Source organism: Pristiophorus japonicus, chromosome 9, assembly GCF_044704955.1.
Source record: "Pristiophorus japonicus isolate sPriJap1 chromosome 9, sPriJap1.hap1, whole genome shotgun sequence".
NCBI classification, from domain to species: domain Eukaryota; kingdom Metazoa; phylum Chordata; class Chondrichthyes; family Pristiophoridae; genus Pristiophorus; species Pristiophorus japonicus.
The window spans coordinates 83959786-83981996 of record NC_091985.1 but is presented as its reverse complement, the minus strand read 5'-3'; the positions used below and the strand labels follow the sequence as shown (position 1 = coordinate 83981996).

Below are 22211 nucleotides of genomic sequence, written 5' to 3'. Positions count from 1 at the left end.
CACACACATGCACATCCACCTTGGTTGCAACAGATACAATGAGGTTATAATAGAGTGATATATATATTTTTTTTAATTCGTAGCCAATCTTTCCAATTCTTTGTCAAATCACAAACGCCAGAGGTCACCTTGCACACATCAAGGATCACTCTGCGCCAATGCTCTTAGCCAAAAGGCCGAGAGCCACTGCACCGTTCCTGGAAGTACTGCAATACCAGGTTCGTGCCATGGAGGTGGATGGGTCAGGCCCCCCACACACCTCCGTGGAGGTGGATGGGTCAAGCCACCCCACCCACCTCCTATAGAGTGATATACATTACTTCCCTTTGGCTGACTGGTTCAAGAGCGAGAGAAAAGTCTTTGGCTGAGTTCTTTTAAATCTCTCAAAGCCATTGTCCCTCTGAAAGCCTCACGATTGGACCTTGGTTCCAGGGCAGCTCCTTATTGGCCCTCGTCACTCATGTGGCTGTCTGGCCTGGCTCAGCTATCTCTGGATTAGATTAAATGCCTTTCCAATACACAAAATCCATGCGGCAACCTGTGGGGGCTTTCATTTTGTTTCTTTTGTTTCAAAACTCAGCTCATGCTGGCAACCTGTAGGCTTTCATTTTGTTTCAACACAAACAGGCCTTTCTGTATAATCTGCACTTTTAACATTTATACATACACAGAATCAATTTTAATCATTAATAAACACTTTTATTCTTACAGCAGAGTCATGGCCTGTGGATCCCAGGGATGCAACCTATGCCAATGCGTACCTGGGATTACGTGGGCATAGTCCTCCAATCACAAAACAGAATTAGATTTTAATAATTTCTGAAGGGAATCCGGAAATCAGATTTAATGGAATCCGAAAACCAGATTTAAGTACAATTTACAGGATTGGAATTTGGCTTTTCATGGGGCGTGCGGATGGCCTGCCAAGCACATTCAGAAATACCGAACTGGTCGTGGATTTCCAAGGAGGTATTTACAGCATACGCTGAGAGTACGCCGCCATACCCACTACAAAATCTGGGCCAGTGAATGAGGATAGTGAGAATTCTGAAGAAGATGCCGTTGCTCCTGATTTTCTAACTTCAGCAGCCTCTCTCAAGATGGTCTCTGACATTTGATATTATGGGCAATAGTCATCTAGCCACATGTTTGACTCAAAAATGTTGGCTAGTCAAAGAAACACTTAATTTTGATTACATTTTGAAGATAAAGCAGTCACAATCTCTTCTTACAGTGAAATATTGTACAGTGAAATCGAGTTAAATATTGGATTTTTAATGTTTTTTCTTATCCATGAAATTGTAAATGTCTTCAAAGTAGTCTGGAAGTGTTTCTAAGGAAAGCTACCCTATTGTTATAGGGCCCAAGTTTCCACAAGAAAAAAAACGGGCGCCCCTCCAAGCTGGGCGCCCGTTTTTCGCGCCTAAAACGGCGCCTAAAAAAATCCTCGGTATTCTCCACCTACTTACAGGTCCTGTGGCACTCGTCGCAGCTAGCATGAGCTGTGGGGGGGCGGAGCCAGGTCCCGGCGCTGAAAACAGTGCCGGGACCTCTGCACATGCGCGCTACAGTCGGCACGCAAGTGCAGTAGCTCCAGGCGCCGAACTGTGTGGGAGGGGCCCGAAGCACGCAGTCCCTAGCCCTGGCCCAATGGCCTCACTGGGGCTGCGTGAATGAGGATCCTCCCACGGCCAGCTCCTGTTCCCCCCCTTCCCCCGCCCCCGCCCCGACCCGAGACCCGACACCCGCTCCCCCCCCCCGACCCGAGACCCGACACCCGCTCCCCCCCACCCCCCGCCCCGACCCGAGACCCGACACCCGCTCCCGCCCCGAGACCCTCCCCCGACCCGCTCCCCCCCCTCCCCCGACTGACCCGACCCACGCTCCTGTTCCCCGACCCGACGCCCCCCTCTCTCTCTCTCTCCCTCCCTCCCTCTCCCTCCCTCCCTCTCCCTCCCTCCCTCCCTCTCCCTCTCTCCCCCTCTCTCCCTCCCTCCCCCCTCTCTCTCTCTCTATCTCCCTCCCTCCCTCCCTCTCTCCCTCTCTCTCTCTCCCCCTCCCGCTCAGCGGCACGAACGGCTGCAGAATTCTCCCTGGCTGAAGCACTTTCACACTGGTAGGAAGATGGTTTATTTAATCTTTTCTTGGCTTATAAATGTTTATTCAGGTTGGATTTATTTGTATAATATTTGTAGAAGTATAAATAAGGATTTATTGTTAAATTTAATGAGTTCCCTTCCCCCCCCTCCCCCCCACCTCGTTCTGGACGCCTAATTTGTAACTTGTGCCTGATTTTTTAATGTGTAGAACAGGTTTTTTCAGTTCTACAAAAATCTTCACTAGCTCCATTCTACTTTAGTTTGGAGTACATTTTCACTGTGGAAATTTTCAAATCAGGTGTCAGTGGCCGGACACGCCCCCTTTTGAAGAAAAAATTCTGTTCTAAACTAGAACTGTTCTACCTGACTAGAACTGCAGAAAAAAAAATGTGGAGAATTGCGATTTCTAAAATAGTCCGTTCTCCACCAGTTGCTCCTAAAAATCAGGCGCGAATCATGTGGAAACTTGGGCCCATTGTATGTATAATGTTAGAATTTAGTCTAGTCTGACAGTATAACCTTAGGTAGTATCTATTTGTTATTTGGGATACCACAGTGTATTTTTGTTGTTTGTGTTGGTATGGAAACATTGTAGGAGAAGTTTTAAAAAGTCTGAGATTGCTACTTTCGTTCAGTTTCAGTTCCTAAATGTATAAAATAAGATCCCTATAGTCATTGATGTATTCTCAGTCATTCTTTGTTGCTCTGCTTTAAGCTTAATAACTGCTGGTTGGAGGTGGCCTGGAAGCAGATGTTTTGTATAGAACTCCCCCGATGTCAATTGTGAAGTTCCACTTCAGTGACTTCATGAATGGGCATGGGGGGTTGTGGCAATGGGAAAATAATTCCCTGGCACAGCATTATGTCAAAGATTGCTTCAGCAAGAACTGCAAATCCACCACAGGAAATCAAGGGGGAGAACAAAAATATCTTGTATAATCAAGTAAATAACTGAGAGAATAAAAGAAGCTTTGGGGATGGAAGAGAGAACAAATACAGCACTTCTAATCACTATGTCAATGGAGTAATATTTGGGACATAATTTCACAGGAGTTCTACATAAAAGCTTGCTCCCAGGATTCCTCTAGCTAGCAATTTGAAAACATAAACAAGTTAAGAAGGGAATACTATAAAGTACGCAGATATCGCCCTTTATGTTATGTTCAAGAATTACAGGGGAGTTCAGCAGAACTTCTGTAAATTGAGTTAATTGTGAATTAGGGTGCTGAGCTATATTATTTAACACCTTCCACTCTTAATTTCAATCCAATTGAAATATGCCAAATCTGATCATAAGAACAAGGAAAATATTATTCACATGATTTCTAGAAGTACTGAAAACACCAGTGAAATACTCCATGATGCAAAGGTAAATCTACTTTTTCTATTTTTTTGGTTATGTACATATTTGGAGTGGATAGGGCATGAAAATGCAACATTTGCAGAAACAGATAGACTGAACTTTTAATATTTACCTGTACTTAAATATTTATGCGTTTGAACACCAATTTCTGACATGAACATTGCGATATTGATTGTCTTTTGATTCAGTAGTTACTAATATTACTATAGGCCACAGTACACATTGGATGAAAGCTAACAATCTACAGACAGCATGTAGGTACCTAATATCATCACCATAGGCAGTCCCTCAGAGTCGGCGGGATGGCTGGGTTGCCGTGCGCTCCTTCCGCTGTTAACGCTTGGCTTCAGCTTGCTCTCGGCGAAGAGACTCGAGGTCTTCAACACCTTCCTGGATGCTTTTCCTCCATTTTGGGTGGTCTTGGGCCAGGGATTCCCAGGTGTCGCTGGGGTTGTAACATTTTTTCAAGGAGGCTTTGAGGGTGTCCTTGAAGCATTTTCTCTGCCCACCTGGGACTCACTTGCCGTGTCAGAGCTCTGAGTAGAGCGCTTGTTTTGGGAGTCTTGTGTCAGGCATGCGGACGATGTGGTCTGTCCAGTGGAGCTGATTTGAGCGTGGTCAGTGCTTCGATGCTGGGGATATTGGCCTGAGCGAGGACACTGAAGTTGGTGCGCCTATCCTGCCAATGGATTTGCAGGATTTTGCGGAGGCAGCAATCCCTGCACAATGCCCTGCTTAGGGGTTAGGCCTGTGCCAGGAGGACTCCCAGGTCATGCAAACGGCCTGGACCAGAAAAATTGGGGGCGCTTCTTCCTTCAAAAGCACAGCACACCATCGGTAAGCTGCACCAGTGAGGTGCCCAGCATGGTCCCGTAGAGGAAAATCGGCCCTATGCTTCCTGACATCTGTGTTAAACTTGTTCCTCACCGCCCTAAATTTATAACCCTCTTATTCTGCATGTTTTGTCATATCTGGAAATGTCTCTCATAGGAGACCTTTTGAAGGCATTCTGGTTCTCTCGATTTCTCTCGTGGACTCTTTGCATTCCATACAAGAATCGCCTTTGCAAAAGCTTCAGAGCAGGCAACTGTCAATCCTCATTCCCAGGGAATAGTATATGACTGATCTTCACAATAAATAGAGTTAAATTGAACTAAGAGTGTTCAAGTGACTATAAAATACATGGTGTCCGAAGCAGAGACTTTCGATCTTTCGTCGAACGCCTCAATGATCGAAATATTGGAACTGTAAGACTTTATTGAGCCGATCGAAATCGACGTTAAGCAGTGCAGTGTAGAGCGTGCTTCCTACATTTTGCGCATGGATCCGTGAATGGTGATAAATAGTCATAAGCTTGTAGAGTAATCTAGAGGAATTAGTAAAGTAAACTTAAGGTAGCATCAGCTATTGTTGATTGAAAAAATATTTCTACAAATACATGACCACGATATTTTACTAATTAGACGTTCTAGTCCTCTCGTTATTTGAACTGTATACATGTATGTGACGTACTCAAACTCCTAAACTGTAGTGCGCTATCATGACCACCACGGTGCCAACACCCATGCACATTTACCTCCCCCTCCATTGCAGGTGACGGGTGATTTGAAAGCCAACTAGAAAAAATTCAAACAGCTATGGGACAGCAATGAAATTATCATGAATATGCTGGAAAAAGCAGATAAAATTAGGGTTGTAATGTTTATCACTGCCATTGGCAGCGATGTCTTAGATATCCACAATAATCTTCCCTACAAATCAGAGGAAGACAAGCAGGAAATTGATACTATTTTGAAGCTCTGGGAAGAGCAATGTAAAGGTAAAACCAACATCATCTATGAACGGTACCAGTTTACCAACTGTGTACAAGGCGACGAGTGTTCTGACAGATATCTCATGAAAATGAGGGAGGTGGCATCATCATGTGATTTCAGAAATTTGAGGGATGATTTCATCAGAGACCGCATAGTCTGCAGAACATCTGATAACAGGCTGTTGCAAGAATCAAGTCTCACACTAGATAAATGTGTGATGCTCTATAAAGCTACAGAAATCACAGTTGCGCAAATGAAATCCATGAAGCTCATCAAAAATTTAGACTCTGAAGATGTCAAACCTGAGAGACAGAAACCCTGACCCACAAAGAAAGAAATTGCAGACAAAGACTTCACGAACAATTGTATATATTGTGGCAAAAGACATGAGCTGTCAAAGACTAAATGCCCAGCTTTTGAGAAGACCTGCACAAGTCACAGCAAATAAAATCACTTTTCTCAAAAGTGCAAGCAGACTGAATTGAGGCAGAAGTCTACGCATAAGCCTAAATATAAGGGCAAGTCAAAAGTTCATGTACTATATGAAGAAATTGATGATTCTGATTTTGAAGTCATGACTGTAAAGATGCTTGGTAAAATTGATCGCACAATCAAGGACAAAGCTGACAGAAAGTATCCTAACAAGATTATGGCTACCTTCTCCATTAAACGTCAAATATTAAAAATGCAAATAGATAGTGGGACCACGTGCAATATGCTACCTCTTAGATACTTACCTAAAGGCTTAAAGGTAAAAGAATTTAAGACAACACTGTCACTATATGACAAGCATGCAACCATTCCAGTGGTAGGGACTTGTAATGTGCCACACTAGAAAATACAAAGAACAAGCAAAAGTACGTTGTGCCCTTTGTGATCATTGAGGGCCAAAGTGCACCACTGATTGGCTCATGCACTGCTCAACAGCTACAACTGATACAAGTGCAGCATCAGAATATCGCGGAGATAAATGAACCATGTGAATCACAAATTACAAACAAGGCAAACATCTTGCTAGCGTCAAAAACTGATGTCAACAATGCATATCCGGATGTGTATAAGGGACTTGGACACATGCCAGGAACAGTTCACTTTGAACTTAATGAATCAGCAACACCAGCTGTAATGCCACCCAGACGGTTGCCAACAGCAATCAAACAAACGTTGAAAGAGGAACTTGATCATTTGGAAGAACGACAAATCATCACAAAAGTTGTTGAACCGACGGACTGGGTATCCAGTCTAGTGACTATACAAAAACCAAATGGAAAGATAAGACCCTCAACACCTGAACAATGCCCTGAAATGTGGACAATATCCACTTCCTGTGATCAATGACATCTTGCCACAGATGTCAAATGTAAAGGTCTTCACTAAAGCAGACTGCAATGTGAAATCGACATCGAGTCCTCCTACCTCACTACCTTCCAGACTCCATGGGAACGATAGCGAAATAATAGAATGCCATTTGACATCAGTCCTGCCCCAGAAATCTTCCAGCAGAAACTAGACCAGAACCTGGAGGGTCTAAATGGAGTCGACAAGATTGCAGACAATATCTCGATCACTGGACGCGGTGAGACACTTAAAGAGGCCAATCACAATCATGATGCAAATTCATGGAGCGATGCAGAGAGCGAAACGTCAAACTAAACTTCGATAAGTTTGAATACAAGAACTCCCAAGTGAAATACATGGGACACATACTGTCGAATGATGGACTCAAAGCTGACCCAAGCAAAATGATCGCAATCGACGAAATGCAGAAACCGCAGGATGTCGCAGGTGTTCAACGATTTGTCGGCATGACAAAGTACCTCGCAAAATTCTTGCCAGATCTTTCAGACCTCAGCGAGCCTCTGCGATGGCTTACTTATAAAGACATGGTCTGGAAATGGTCTGAAGAACAAGACAAAACGTTTGAAGCTATCAAACAATGCATGACAGATTCTCCGGTGCTATGTATTTTATTGTCTATTGAACATTCTTCGTTCAACTTAACTCTATTTATTGCGGAGATCATTCAGCCATGTGCAGTTAAAAATGGCATTCCTCATACAGCCAGTCTCTTAATACAGATCCAGGGTGCTATACCTCCTAGCTAGAGAACGCTATACATTTTATCGTTACAGTATAGAGTCCAGCACAATGGGACTGGAGGGACAAGAAAATCCAGACATTTAATTCACATTCATTGCATTAAGACTTATATATGTAGCACGCACCCACCTAGAAAATTAGTTAATTCTGGCCAACAGCCACAAAAAAAGCTGACACAGCCACAAAAAGATAGCAATTCAACAACATCCCTGATTATAAGCTTATGAAAACAAGTAGTTACATAAGAACATAAGAAATAGGAGTTGGAGTAGGTCACCTGGCCCCCGAGTCTGCTCCGCCATTTAATAAGATCATGGCTGATCTGATCATGGAATCAGCTTCACTTCCCTGCTTGCTCCCCATAACCCTTTATTCACTTATCGCTCAAAAATCTGTCTCTGCCTTAAATATATTCAATGATCCAACTTCCACAGCTCTCTGGGGCAGAGAATTCCATAGATTTACAACCCTCTGAGAGAAGAAATTTCTCCTCATGTCAGTTTTAAATGGGCGGCTGCTAATTCTGAGACTATGTCCCTAGTTTTAGTTGCCCCTATGAGTGGAAATATCCTCTCTGCATCCACCTGGTCGAGCCCCCTCATTATCTAATATGCTTTGATGAGATCACCTCTCATTCTTCTGAACTCCAATGTGTATAGGCTCAACCTGTCTTCGTAAGTCAATCCCCTTAGCTCAGGAATCAACCTAGTGAACCTCCTCTGAACAGCCTCCAATGCAAGTATATCCTTTCTTAAATACAGAGACCAAAACTGTACTAATACTCTGTATAGTTGTAGCAGGACTTCTCTGCTTTTATACTCTATCCCCTTGCAATAAAGGCCAATATTCCATTTGTCTTCCTGATTAATTGCTGTACCTGCATACTAACTTTGTGTTTCATGCACAAGGACCCCCAGGTCCCTCTGTACTGCAGCACTTTGCAAATTTTCTCCATTTAAATTGTAATTTGCTTTTCTATTATTTCTGCCAAAGTGGATAACCTCACATTTTCTCACATTATACGCCATCTGCCAAATTTTTGCCCACTCACTTAGCCTGTCAATGGGCCCAAATTTCCCCATGAGTTGCACCATTTTGTTTAGTGTAACTTGATTTTTCTGGTGTATAATTTTAGTTGCAAATATGGCCATTTAATTTGCGCCAGTGTAAATGAGTTAGTTAGGTTTATTGTTAGGTCAGTTTTTTTTTTAAAAGGGGGCGTTCCCAGCCACTTACACCGTTTATGCCAATTTGGCCAGAAAGACGTTGTACTAAACTAACTTAGAGCAGCATATGTGTCCACTTTGGTCCGCACAGAAAGACCTTACTTACAGTTAAGGAATCGGCGCAAGTAACAACATTTCAAGCACCACCAAGCACCAAACAAAGCACAAGCACTAATAACCATTCAATAAAAAATAAAGAAGTGAAGTAAATAAATTAACAAATAAAGAACTGAAGTAAATCCTACCTTCAACTAAACTCGGCAGCGGCTGGCCGTGTGGAAGTCCCTTTGGCCTAGGATAGGGGAGGGAGAACGCAGCTGCCGCCCCACCGACTTTCAACCCTTTACGGACGGGATTTTTTCCCTTTTTGCCCATTTTTCAGGTTTTTGGTCGGTTTTTAAAAACAGCAGTCTGAAACCTGGCTGAGGCATGGGGTTTCGGTTCCCTCGCGTGAGGGACCGCACACAACTCCATTTAGCCCCGAAAGGAGATCAGAGCTCGGCCGACACACCCGAGTTCAGCCCTGGGCTCATGGGTCGTCGGCAGAAAGGAATTTTGTCGGCGCCAGCCGGTATCTCTAGCACAACAACACGCACACTGCTGTCCTCAAGACCAACCCGGGCGGGCTAGTACAAGTGAACAGACGAGGGGGGTGGTGGGTGCATGAGTGCACTGGAGCCCGGGCTCGGCTCACACCATTCTGGAGTCCCGATTCAGAGAGAGAGCGAGAGAGAGAGCGCCAGAGGGACAGTGACATCGGAGTGAGAGAGAGAGAGATAGAAAGGCCAGAAGCAGTGGCTGGGCAGCGCAGAGTGTCGGAGGATAAAAGCAGGCAGCAGCGACGGCGGCGAAACGTACAGGGACTGACTTGGGCGCACGCTCAGCGGTCAGCAGATGTGTTAGAGCCAGGCGGGCCATGTGTGGAAGGACACCAAGGTCCAACACAACACTCGGCACTACAGAGACTCTTTGGCAAACCACCACCCAACCAAACAAATGCAAAGCAAGCCCAGCATGGCAAGCAACGTCGCTACACGACAAGCTATCCTCGGTCCAAACCACTGGACTGCAGCCAAAGACGACACCCTCTCTCTCGCCCCGATCAAAACTCAGTCGCACCAACCTGTTTCTTGCAGCCCTCAAGGGCCGGACTGTGCGACAGGCCATTCAGCCTGGGACAGGGGCGGGACGCGTTCTGCAGGCATCATCATCACAATCATGGAAAGGAGCTACTGCGCATGTGCGACTGTTCTGCTTCGCATGCGCGCTGCTGCCGGCACTGCCGGCAAGGCTGTAGCTCCGCCTCCCACTCCACAAGGAGTGCCGCGCCAGGACCCGGGACACACAGCAGAGCGGCCAGAGTCGTGTGTACGTTTTTCGGCGCCGTTTCTAGCGCACAAAGTCAGCGCATCTCGGGAGAGTGCGTCGAAAAAAGAGGTTGGGGAAATTTGGGCCCAACATCCCTTTGCAGATTTTTTGTGTCCTCCTCACAATTTGCTTTCACACCCATCTTTGTATTATCAGCAAACTTTGCTACATTACACTCGGTCCCTTCATCTAAGTCATTCATATAGATTGTAAATAATTGAGGACCCAGCACCAATCCCTGCAGCATCCCACTAGTCACTGATTGCCAACCAGAGAATGAACCATTTATCCCAACTCTCTGTTTTCTGTTAGTTAGCCAATCCACTATCCATGCTAATATATCACTCCCAGCCCCGTGAACTTTTATCGTGCAGTAACCTCTTATGTGGCACCTTATCGGATGCCTTCTGGAAATCTAAATACACCACATCCACTGGTTTTTCCTTATCCACACTGCTCGTTACATCCTCAAAGAACTCCAGCAAATTTGTCAAACATGATTTCGCTTTCATAAAGCCATGCTGACATCGCTTGATTGAATCCTGCTTTTCCAAATGTCCCGCTACTACTTCCTTAATAATGGATTCCAGCATTTTCCCAATGACAGATGTTAGGCTAACTGGTCCATAGTTTCCTGCTTTTTGTCTACCTCCTTTCTTAAATAGGGGCATTACATTTGCTGTTTTCCAATCCACTGGGACCGCCCCAGAATCCAAGGAATTTTGGTAAATTACAACCAATGCATCCACTATCTTTGCAGCCACTTCTTTTATGACCCCAGGATGTAAGCCATCAGGTCTTGGGGACTTGTCTGCCTTTCATCTCATAATTTTACCGAGTATTACTTCATTAGTGATAGTGATTGTATTAAGTTCCTCCCTTCCTACAGCCCCTTGATTATCCACTATTGGGATGTTTTTAGTGTCTTCTACCGTGAAGGCTGATACAAAATATTTGTTCAACGTCTCTGCCATTTCCCTGTTCTCCATTATTAATTCCTCAGTCTCATCCTCTAAGGGATCAACATTTACTTTAGCCACTCTTTTCTTTTTATGTACCTGTAGAAACTCTTACTATCTGTTTTTATATTTCATGCTAGTTTACTTTCATAATCTATCTTCCCTCACTTTATCATTTTTTTAGTCGTTCTTTGCTGGCATTTAAAAATGTCCCCATCCTCTGGCCTCCCACTGGTCTTTGCCACATTGTATGCCCTTGTTTTCAATTTGATACCATCCCTTATTCCCTTCGTTAGCCACAGATGGTCATCCCTTCTCTTAGTCTTTCCTTCTCATTGGGATATATTTTTGTTGCGAGTTATGAAATATCTCCTTAAATAGAAACATCGAAAATAGGTGCAGGAGTAGGCCATTCGGCCCTTCGAGCCTGCACCACCATTCAGTGAGATCATGGCTGATCATTCCTTCAGTACCCATTTCCTGCTTTCTCTCCATACCCCTTGATCCCTTTAGCCGTAAGGGCCATATCTGCAAGAGCCCCTCAGGGCTCACCACCCCGCCTCACCGGGTAAGTGAAAAAATGTCTGCCACTGCTCATCAACCATCCCATACTTTAATCTATTTTCCCAGTCTCCTTTATTTAAGCTCAGGACCCTGGTTTGGGAACCAAATTTCTCACCCTCCAAGTGAATTTGAAATTCAACCATGTCATGATTACTCATTCCTAAAGGATCCTTTGCTATGAGATCATTTATTAATCCTGTCTCATTACACTGTACTAGATCTAAGATAGCCTGCTCCCTGGTTGCTTCCGCAATGTACATTTCAAGGAAACTATCCTGGATACACTCTATGAACTCTTCCTCAAGGCTACCCTGGCCAATTTGCTTTGTCCAATCAATATAAAGGTTAAAATCGCCCATGATTATTGCCGTTCCTTTACTACAAGCCTCCACTATTTCTTGATTTATATTCCGCCCAACAGTGCAGCTACTGTTAGGGGGCCTATAGACTACGCCCATCAGTGACTTTTTCCCTTTATTATTCCTTATCTCCACCCAAATTGATTCAACATCTTGATCCTCTGAGCCAATGTCGTTTCTCACTATAGCACTGATCTCATCCTTTATTAACAGTGCTACCCCGAATATTTAGTTCCCAGTCCTGGTCACCTTGCAACCACATCTCTGTAATGGCTATCAGATCATACCCAGAGTTTGTAACATAAACTGTAGGCATACACAACATTTCTTCACTTATTATTAAAGGAAACAAAACATAAGTACGTGGAAGCTTAAAGGGAGATAAATTAATATTGAAATCACTAAATTTCCCACATTACAACAGTGAGTACACTCCAATAAGTACTTAATTGGCTGTAAAGTGCTTTATGACGTGTGGTGGTCGTGAAAGGCGCTACATAAATGCAAGTCTTTCTAATTGATGATGCATTTCTAGGGGTGTGAGGGCATGTCACCTCAGGAAATGTTTCCCATTCCCATTTTCTCCCTACCCCTTCCGCTCAGCACTCCTAATAAAGTCCTGCTACTAGAAGTATTTCCAACCACTACCTTCTGCAGGTGCAGCTTTTATTCTCACAAGAATTTGTGTATGCATCAACTAGAATTACTACCGTTAATGGTAGGAGCGGAACGGATAGGAAATGGGTCGACTCAAATGTCTCCAAAACATTGACTGTCAGCATGAAATGTTGACGGTTGGCACGCATGTTACCAGTGGTGACTTCTGTTCATTGATTCCATTTATAAATATTGTCCAAGTCAAAATATGGATAGTGGGTGGACTCTATTGCTTTGAGAAATTCATGCAGTTAGATTGAAAATGTCTTAGTTGCAATAAGGATTATCATACATACTCAAGATTTTTCAAGATTTGATTTGTGCAGCAAATAAAATTCGACATCTGAAAAAAAAACTGTAGATTCTAAAAATCTGAACAAAAGAATAAAATGCTGGAATCAATCAGCAACTGTAGAAATAAGACAAGGGCGCCGAAATTGACCCCCGCCCTGTTTTGTGTGTTTTTGCCGCCACGGTGGTTGAGCGAAATTCCGCTCTTTGCTTTTTTTCAATCGGATCCAGAAGTCACTCTTAATGGGGGCAGATACGTGCCGGTGGCGACACCTGAATGGCGGACGTTGGGGGTGTGCAGAGTGGCCGCCGCGATGACATCATCACCACGCTGTGTCACCACAACTCTCCCCATCATTCACGATTTTAAAACTTCGGCCCACTGGACCACCAGGCCATGCCAGCGGCCTGGCCCCCAAGTGGGAGTGCCAGGCTGCCTGTTGGTGGTCCAGTCGAACTGGGGGGCACACTTGTCGAGCTGACATGGCAGTCAGCCGACAAAAACAAACATGGCGGCAGCGGCCGTAGGTCCTCCCCTTTAAGGGGATCTGCGCCACCATTGTAGAAGGCCTCAGCCTCACTGGACAACTGGGGAAAAGCTCTTTTTGGCACCGTCAGGCAGGCCGAAGATTTTTACGGTGGAATTTCGCCGTCGGGGGGGGGTAGATCGGTGGTGCGCACTGTGATGATACACTTAGCACGGATTGGCAGCAGCGGGGGGTGGGGGGAGGGATGGGGACGGAGTGGGTCACTGCCGGGATGAAAAACGGGAGCAGAATTTTTATATTGGCGGCATTACACAAAAGGTCGGCAGCCGTTGCACTCCGGCACGTGGCCGCCACTTTCCGGTGTTAAGAGCCCTTAAGGAAAGGAGCAATTTCGACCCCAAAGTGTATTTGTACACGAAAGTTAACGTGCAGGTACAGCAAGAAATCAAGAAAGCCAATGATATGTTGGCCTTTATTACAAGAGGATTTGAGTACAATAGTAAAGATTATATAGGACCCTGGTGAGATCACACCAGGAGTACTGTGCACAGTTTTGGTCTCCTTACCTAAAGAAGGATATACTCGCCATAGAGGGAGTGCAACAAAGGTTCACTAGACTGATTCCTGGGATGTGGGGATTGTCCAATGAGGAGAGAGAGAGTAGACTAGGCCTATATTCTCTAAAGTTTAGAAGAATGAAAGGTGATCTCATTGAAACATACAGGTAATTCGAAATTCAGTTGCTAATGCTTACTGATAACGCCGATGTTGGGTGTTAACTGGGAGTTAGGCAGTTGGGAGTGGTGCTGGTTGCTGTTCACACCTGACGTGAAATTCAATGGTAATTTTTTAAGGGCATTAAAATGTAATGTGCCGCTGGATAACGCCATGGAAATCATGACCTCAGTATGCGTGCAACACCTCCTTGGCACCCTTGCCACATTCACTTCATGGCTGGCGTCAGTGACACCTGAAAAAGTTGGACTGCACAAGGTAGAGAAACTAATCCGGGTCGTTATTTAAAGGGAGTTGCAATTGGGGCTCAGAGGTCTTGGTTAGTGCTGCGCTTGATGCTCGCACAGACAGTAGGGTGTTGGCGTCGTACTGCTGTTGACTCGTCAGATTGACTACTACTATCTGGGACACATTGGCTTCCATATCGGATAAATTTGAAATCTCTATTTCGCTGTGACCTATGCCAAGTGACGGGGGCAGTGATGGCACACCATGACGTCCTGCGGTGCCGATTTGAAAGGCGTCAGCTGCAGAGACAGCTTAGGGCAAATCTGGATCCTCCGCAGTGGAGAGGCCCCAGATGGCGGGGCAGGAGGCTGTACACATGCAGGTTGTACACATGCAGGGTTTATCTTATCTTGAGATGTCCGAGTTTGAGGTTCCGCAAGGCGGTGGTCACAGAGCTTTGCAACCTTCTGAGGGCATACCTGGCAGCTGACATCGGCACTAGGACCTCGCTGTCAGTGGCAGGTATGTCCGCAGAAGGTTGCACTGTCGATGCTACTGGCTCCTTCCAGTCTCCTATCGGCGATGTATGCAACATCTCGCAGTTTGCAGTACATTGCTGCATTCGTCAGGTGACTGACCCTTTCTACGGCAAATGATTGGACTATATCAAGTTCAGCATGTCAATGGAAGACCAGGATGAGTGCACCCGTGCCTTTGCGAGGATAGTGGGCTTCCCCAGGGTTCAAGGAGCCATTGATTGTACGCATTTGGCATTGAGGGCCCCGACCCACAATGGAGAGATCTTTCGGAATCGCAAGGGATTCCACTCCCTCAATGTACAGCTGCTCTGCGATCACAGGCACTTGATTCTCGCTGTCAATGCCCAATATACTGGCTGCTGCCTCACTGTCTTCATCCTGCGGGAGACCAGTGTGCCACGACTCTTCAAACCACTGCATGAAGGCCGTAGCTGGCTCCTGGGCGATAAAGGATATGATGTGGCCCCCTGACCGATGACACTCTCCGCATCCCACCACCCCTGCTGAGCAGCTCTACAACACCAGTCATACCGCAACCCGGGTCATTATTGAGCAGCAAGGTTAACAGTGCATGTAGGGAGAGAGCGGAGCAAGTGTCTGCAAGTAAGTGGCTGAGGCTGCAAATGGGAACCTTGATTGTGGCCTCACCCACTTAGAGCATGGATTCGGAAACACTACATTGAGCAGAGAGTGCACATTGAGGTCAGATTATAGCATGTTGAAGTTTGAAATGAATGATACTCACCCTAACTCGTCGTGTCAGGTTGTTCCACTTTTTGCGACATCGAGGGGCCAAATTAACTCCAATGTGTATAGGCATAGCCTATTCAATCTATCTATAAGTCAACCCCATCATCTCCAGAATCAACCTAGTGGACCTTCTCTGAACAGCCTCCAATGCAAGTCCTTAAATACGGAGACCAAAACTGTACGCCGTACGCCAGGTGTGGCCTTACCAATACCCTGTGCAGTTGTAGGTTGATTCCGGAGATGAGGGGTTGACTTATGAAGATAGGTTGAGTAGTTTGGACCTATACACATTGGAGTTCAGAAGAATGCGAGGTGATCTTATTGAAACATATAAGATAATGAGGGGGCTCGACAAGATGGATGCAGAGAGGATATTTCCACTCATAGGGAAAACTAAAACTAGGGGACATAGTTTCAGAATAAGGGTCTGCCCATTTAAAACTGAGATGAGGAGGAATTTCTTCTCTCAGAGGGTTGTAAATCTGTGGAATTCTCTGCTCCAGATAGCTGTGGAGTCTGGGCCATTGAATATATTTAAGGTGGAGATAGACAGATTTTTGAGCAATAAGGGAGTAAAGGGTTATGGGGAGCGGGCAGGGAAGTGGAGCTGAGTCCATGATCAGATCAGCCATGATCTTATAGAATGGCGGAGCAGGCTCGAGGGGCCAAATAGTCTACTCCTGCTACTATTTCTTAAATTCTTATGTTCTTATGAAATATAATAGTGCTTTTTTTATCTGCTTTGTTTTTCTTAATTAGACGCATACATAAGTCTAGGTGTGATTAGGATACTGGTTTCTATTCACTACATATATTGGTGAAAATTGATCTTGTGTTCTCTAATAAATTAGTGTAGGCACCAGCTTTTTAAAATCTTATTCTCAAATTGGCCCTTTTATTGCAACATTTTATTGACTTATAAAGCATGAATATTTTAGATGCACAAAAAAATCCAAGGACGTGATTTATTCCTGACATTGATTTTATAGTGTGTTGTATACTCAAAAGAAATCCTGTTTATATTCTGGTGTTTAATATGTTCAGGTTATTGCTTCAACGTTGCTTAGACTTTAGTGTTTTCCAGAACAGTTAAGTGTGTTTTAAACGCACCTGATCTAACAAGAAATGGGTCCACCAATCCTATTTTTGTAAATGCTGGTTTGGTTTCATTTTTGAAAAATACTTTTCTCCAATTAAGTTATTTTCTTCTTTGTTTAGGTCATTATATTTTATGTTGCATTCCTTGAACCATAGCGGGCAAGTGACCTCTTACCTGGTGTCTGCCCTATTCCACTCTTGAACTTTCCACTAGGTGGTGCCGAAGAGCAGCCAGGGTTGCCTGAACCTTTGATTTTTCTCTCCCCACAGGCAATATCATGCCTTTCCTTTGCTCAGCTCCTTCCTTATAAAACCCCAAATGCAGAGGAAAACCTCCATCAGACACTAATGGCCGTGCTTTATACAGAACAAAAATACCTCTCTTGTTTTGAGGTCTGCTGATGGCATTTATGTCAGAGTTTTTATTTAAACCCTAGATAAGCTTTGATGTTAAAGGGCAAGTATTATCAAGAAATGAAGCTTCATAGGCCTGGCTATGTTGGAAAAGAGGAAGCTTAGAGATATTTTAAATTGACTCAGGGTTACAAGCATTATTGTGAAGAGAAACATTCATCATATCATGCAAGCTTTCTAATACAGAGATTAGAAGAAGGAACACTTGTGTCAAGCAGACTACTAATTTAGGTTGGAAATGCTATAAAGCATTTCAAATGCAGAGAAGCCTGCAGTATTCAGTTTAAAAATCAGATACACATTACCGCAAAATCACGTGGATGGTGGCATTTAGTTTACAGCAAAAAAGGATTACCTTCCTTAAAATCTGATTTTAGAATGAAGGAAAAAAATGAAAGAATTTTAAATTAATTTTCATTCCTCTTAGATTGTTCCTCGGCTACATGCCATTCCCCAGTGGAGAGAAGATGGCTTGCTCCCAGTGAGAGTCACTAGGAAGTGCATTAGAAGGTCTTACAATTATTCTTCCTCTCCTTTATGGGCAAGTGTACATATAGCAAATATTAATATGTTTTTCTCATTCTTGCAGTCAACCAAACTACAGTCTTGTCTAAGTAGTGATGTTAAATAATGTTAACATTACTTCTCACTTGCCACAATTTGAGACAATAAATGAGGGTCCATAAAATCGGCACCAAAATTGGTGCATGATTTCTATGCAGACAACTTCCACATCTACACTGATGACAACCAGTTTTAGTTTTCCGCCTCCTTTCTTGACCCCATCCACCTCCTCTGTACTGTTCTACTGGCTGTGCGACATCCAGTTTTGGATAAGCTGAAATTTCTTTGAGCTAAACATTTGGAAGACTGAAGCCATCATCTTGGCCCCCTGCCACAGACTCTGTATGAGTGTCATCCCATCCCAATCATTCCATTCCATCTGGCCACTGTCTCATACTCAACCAAACTGTTTGCCGCCTCAGCCTCCAAAATATAAAAGGGGTCAGAGGGTCTAGTAAGAAGGAGGAACTGAGGGAAATCCTTATTAGTCGGGAAATTGTGTTGGGGAAATTGATGGGATTGAAGGCCGATAAATCCCCAGGGCCTGATGGACTGCATCCCAGAGTACTTAAGGAGGTGGCCTTGGAAATAGCGGATGCATTGACAGTCATTTTCCAACATTCCATTGACTCTGGATCAGTTCCTATCGAGTGGAGGGTAGCCAATGTAACCCCACTTTTAAAAAAAGGAGGGAGAGAGAAAACAGGGAATTATAGACCGGTCAGCCTGACATCAGTAGTGGGAAAAATGATGGAATCAATTATTAAGGATATCATAGCAGCGCATTTGGAAAGAGGTGACATGATAGGTCCAAGTCAGCATGGATTTGTGAAAGGGAAATCATGCTTGACAAATCTTCTGGAATTTTTTGAGGATGTTTCCAGTAGAGTGGACAAGGGAGAACCAGTTGATGTGGTATATTTGGACTTTCAGAAGGCTTTCGACAAGGTCCCACACAAGAGATTAATGTGCAAAGTTAAAGCACATGGGATTGGGGGTAGTGTGCTGACATGGATTGAGAACTGGTTGTCAGACAAGAAGCAAAGAGTAGGAGTAAATGAGTACTTTTCAGAATGGCAGGCAGTGACTAGTGGGGTACCGCAAGGTTCTGTGCTGGGGCCTCAGCTGTTTACACTGTACATTAATGATTTAGACGAGGGGATTAAATGTAGTATCTCCAAATTTGCGGATGATACTAAGTTGGGTGGCAGTGTGAGCTGCGAGGAGGATGCTATGAGGCTGCAGAGTGACTTGGATAGGTTCGGTGAGTGGGCAAATGCATGGCAGATGAAGTATAATTTGGATAAATGTGAGGTTATCCACTTTGGTGGTAAAAACAGAGAGACAGACTATTATCTGAATGGTGACAGATTAGGAAAAGGAGAGGTGCAACGAGACCTGGGTGTCATGGTACATCAGTCATTGAAGGTTGGCATGCAGGTACAGTAGGCGGTTAAGAAAGCAAATGGCATGTTGGCCTTCATAGCGAGGGGATTTGAGTACAGGGGCAGGGAGGTGTTGCTACAGTTTACAGGGCCTTGGTGAGGCCACACCTGGAGTATTGTGTACAGTTTTGGTCTCCTAACTTGAGGAAGGACATTCTTGCTATTGAGGGAGTGCAGCGAAGGTTCACCAGACTGATTCCCGGGATGGTGGGACTGACCTATCAAGAAAGACTGGATCAACTGGGCTTATATTCACTGGAGTTCAGAAGAATGAGAGGGGACCTCATAGAAATGTTTAAAATTCTGACGGGTTTAGACAGGTTAGATGCAGGAAGAATGTTGCCAATGTTGGGGAAGTCCAGAACCAGGGGTCACAGTCTAAGGATAAGGGGTAAGCCATTTAGGACCGAGATGAGGAGAAACTTCTTCACCCAGAGAGTGGTGAACCTGTGGAATTCTCTACCACAGAAAGTTGTTGAGGCCAATTCACTAAATATATTCAAAAGGGAGTTAGATGAAGTCCTTACTACTAGGGGGATCAAGGGGGTATGGCGAGAAAGCAGGAATGGGGTACTGAAGTTGCATGTTCAGCCATGAACTCATTGAATGGCGGTGCAGGCTAGAAGGACCGAATGGCCTACTCCTGCATCTATTTTTCTATGTTTCTTCTATGTTTCTAAATGACCCAAGCTAAGCTGTTGTAAACTAAGGGAGACTAGAACTAGAGAGCATGATCTTTGAATAAGGGGCCGCCCATTTAACACAGAGATGAGGAGAAATATCTTCTTTCAGAGCGTTGTAAATCTGTGGAATTCACTGCCTCAGAGAGCTGGGACAGTGAATAAATTTGACAGACATAGACAGTTTCTTAAACGATAAGGGGATAAGGGGTTATGGAGAGTGGGCGGGGAAGTGGAGCTGAGTCCATGATCAGATCAGCCATGATCTTATTGAATGGCGGAGCAGGCTCGAGGGGCCGTATGGCCTACTCCTGTTTCTATTTCTTATGTTCTTATGATGTTCTTATAAGTTTCCCACATCCTCTCCATCGCAATGACCACCTGCATCTAATTCCTGCCTTAGTATTAGCTGCCACTGAGACCTCATCCATGTATTTTGTCACCTCCAGACTTGACTATTCAGTGCTCTCCTGGGTATCATGCTATCCTTCACCCTCGATGAACTTCACCTCATCCAAAACTCTGCTGCCCATAACTTGCCAGATAACAAGTTCCGCTCACCCATCACCCCTGTCCTCGCTGATCTATATTAGCTTCCAATTCGCCTGTGCCTCAAATTTAAACTTTTTATTTTCATGTTTTAATTCCTTCATGACCTTGTGCCTCCCTAACTTTGTAACCTCTTCTAACTCTACAATCCCCCTGAACGCTCTGTTCCTCTGATGATCACCACTTGGGCATTCTATGCTCCCCCTGCTCCATCATTGGCAGCTGTGCACCACCAAATTCCATGCTCGGAAATTGTTTCCTTAAATCCCTCTGCTTCTACACTTTCTGCTCCTCTTTAAGACCCTCCTTAAAACTTACCGCTTTATTCAGGAATTTGGTCACTCCTCCTAATAACTGCTTCTTTGGTTTCTCATCCATTTTTTGATCATGTCTCTGTGAGCATTTTGGGACATTTCCTGTATTAAACATGCGATATAAATGCAAGCTGTTGTTTATTGTGTGGCATTCCATAATGTCCTCATTATTGGCAAGAGAGAAAACAAGAAGAGTGCTATCCACTGCATCCGTGGCTTCTGACCCCGCTGAGAAAGTCGCTAACTGCAGAAGAGCACTTCATCCTGAAAACTGTAGCATCTTTTTGCTGTGACTCCGCTGCATCTTCCATCTTCAAGAAAAGTGTTTCATACAGCTTTGGCATGATGAATACAATCTTTGCAATTGGACAGTGGTTGTGTACAATGCTTCAAATGGTACCTTCCAGGTATAAATGATACCTTTGAGAACAATTAGTCAATGTTTCTGCCTCCATCAGAACTTGCCCTATAATGGTGAGCTGAAAACCTTTGAATGGTCTCCTTCTATGCTGCAGACTTATGTAATTCTATGGAAGCAGTTATGGAAACTGCTGCCGTGCCATATTTGCTGCTCCCGAGCCTAATATTTGACATACCAGACTCAGTAGGCATGCTTTTGATGTACCAGTTTAGGGGAAGGGTATCCTAATAGAAAATCTAAAAATTTGCCTCTCACAGAAATGCTATTTTACTTCCCCCTCAGCAGATTCTTAATTTATTCTTCATTTTTAGGTTTCTCTGAGTCCACCACACTATCTATTGCTTCATCCTATGGGAACAATCTAATTTTGCCCTTATTCGCTGCATTAAAGAAGAAAGACAGTATTTGCATTCATATAGCACCTACTATGACCTCAGGACATTCCACAGGTGACTCCTTGCTCCACAGCTGTGGTGTTGCTCTAGATTCCTTCCACTGTGTCATCATCATAGGTGTTACTAATTCAATATTTATTGGAAAAGTCCAAACCACCAGGTTTTCCTGTGCTGGTACCTCTTGTTTACTGCTCCTCCCTATGAGTGGGTATCCACTTCCTTTCCTTTGCTTCACTACGACATGTCAACTGCCTTTCCTTCCCATTATCTGTTGCAGAATGTAGCTAGCTGGTACCCAAGAGCAGCATCCCTCTGCTCAAGCAGCAAATTCAGTTCCAAGTGCTCTCCTTTTGTCACTGTTCTGCTTCCAATCTCATATGATTGCCTCTCCAACACCATACTCATCTGCAACCTTTTTTGACACACCCTTCTTCAGCCTCTGAGGTGTTTCTATCCTGATCGTTAAATACATTATCTTCTCTTCCTCTTTGTCTTGCTGAAGGGAGAAGACTTAGGTGATAGAGGACATGAAAGTTGCTGATGTCCTGTACCCCATGTGTCACAATGGAAACCTTTTAAGCCATCCCACAGTATAATCTCTGAATCGAAGCAGAGTTCCAATAATTTGGAATCATCTCTGAACTGCTTTGTTTCTAAATTCATAGTGCAGTTTCTAAGGTGAAATGTCACCCCTGATAGAAAGAAAGACTTGCATTTATATAGCGCCTTTCACGACCTCAGAATGTCCCAAGTGCTTTACAGCCAATGAAGTATTCTTGAAGTGTAGCCAC

The 22211-nt window shown here is 44.3% G+C and overlaps 1 protein-coding gene and 1 pseudogene across 2 annotated transcripts in view; both read left to right on the top strand.

Annotated features, from left to right (window-relative positions):
• Positions 1-6614, top strand: part of LOC139272857 (sorting nexin-18-like) — a 77303-nt pseudogene extending 70689 nt beyond the window's left edge.
• Positions 1-22211, top strand: part of LOC139273124 (neurexin-1-like) — a 2375046-nt gene that overhangs the window by 2196953 nt on the left and 155882 nt on the right. The gene's annotated exons all lie outside the window — the stretch shown is intronic.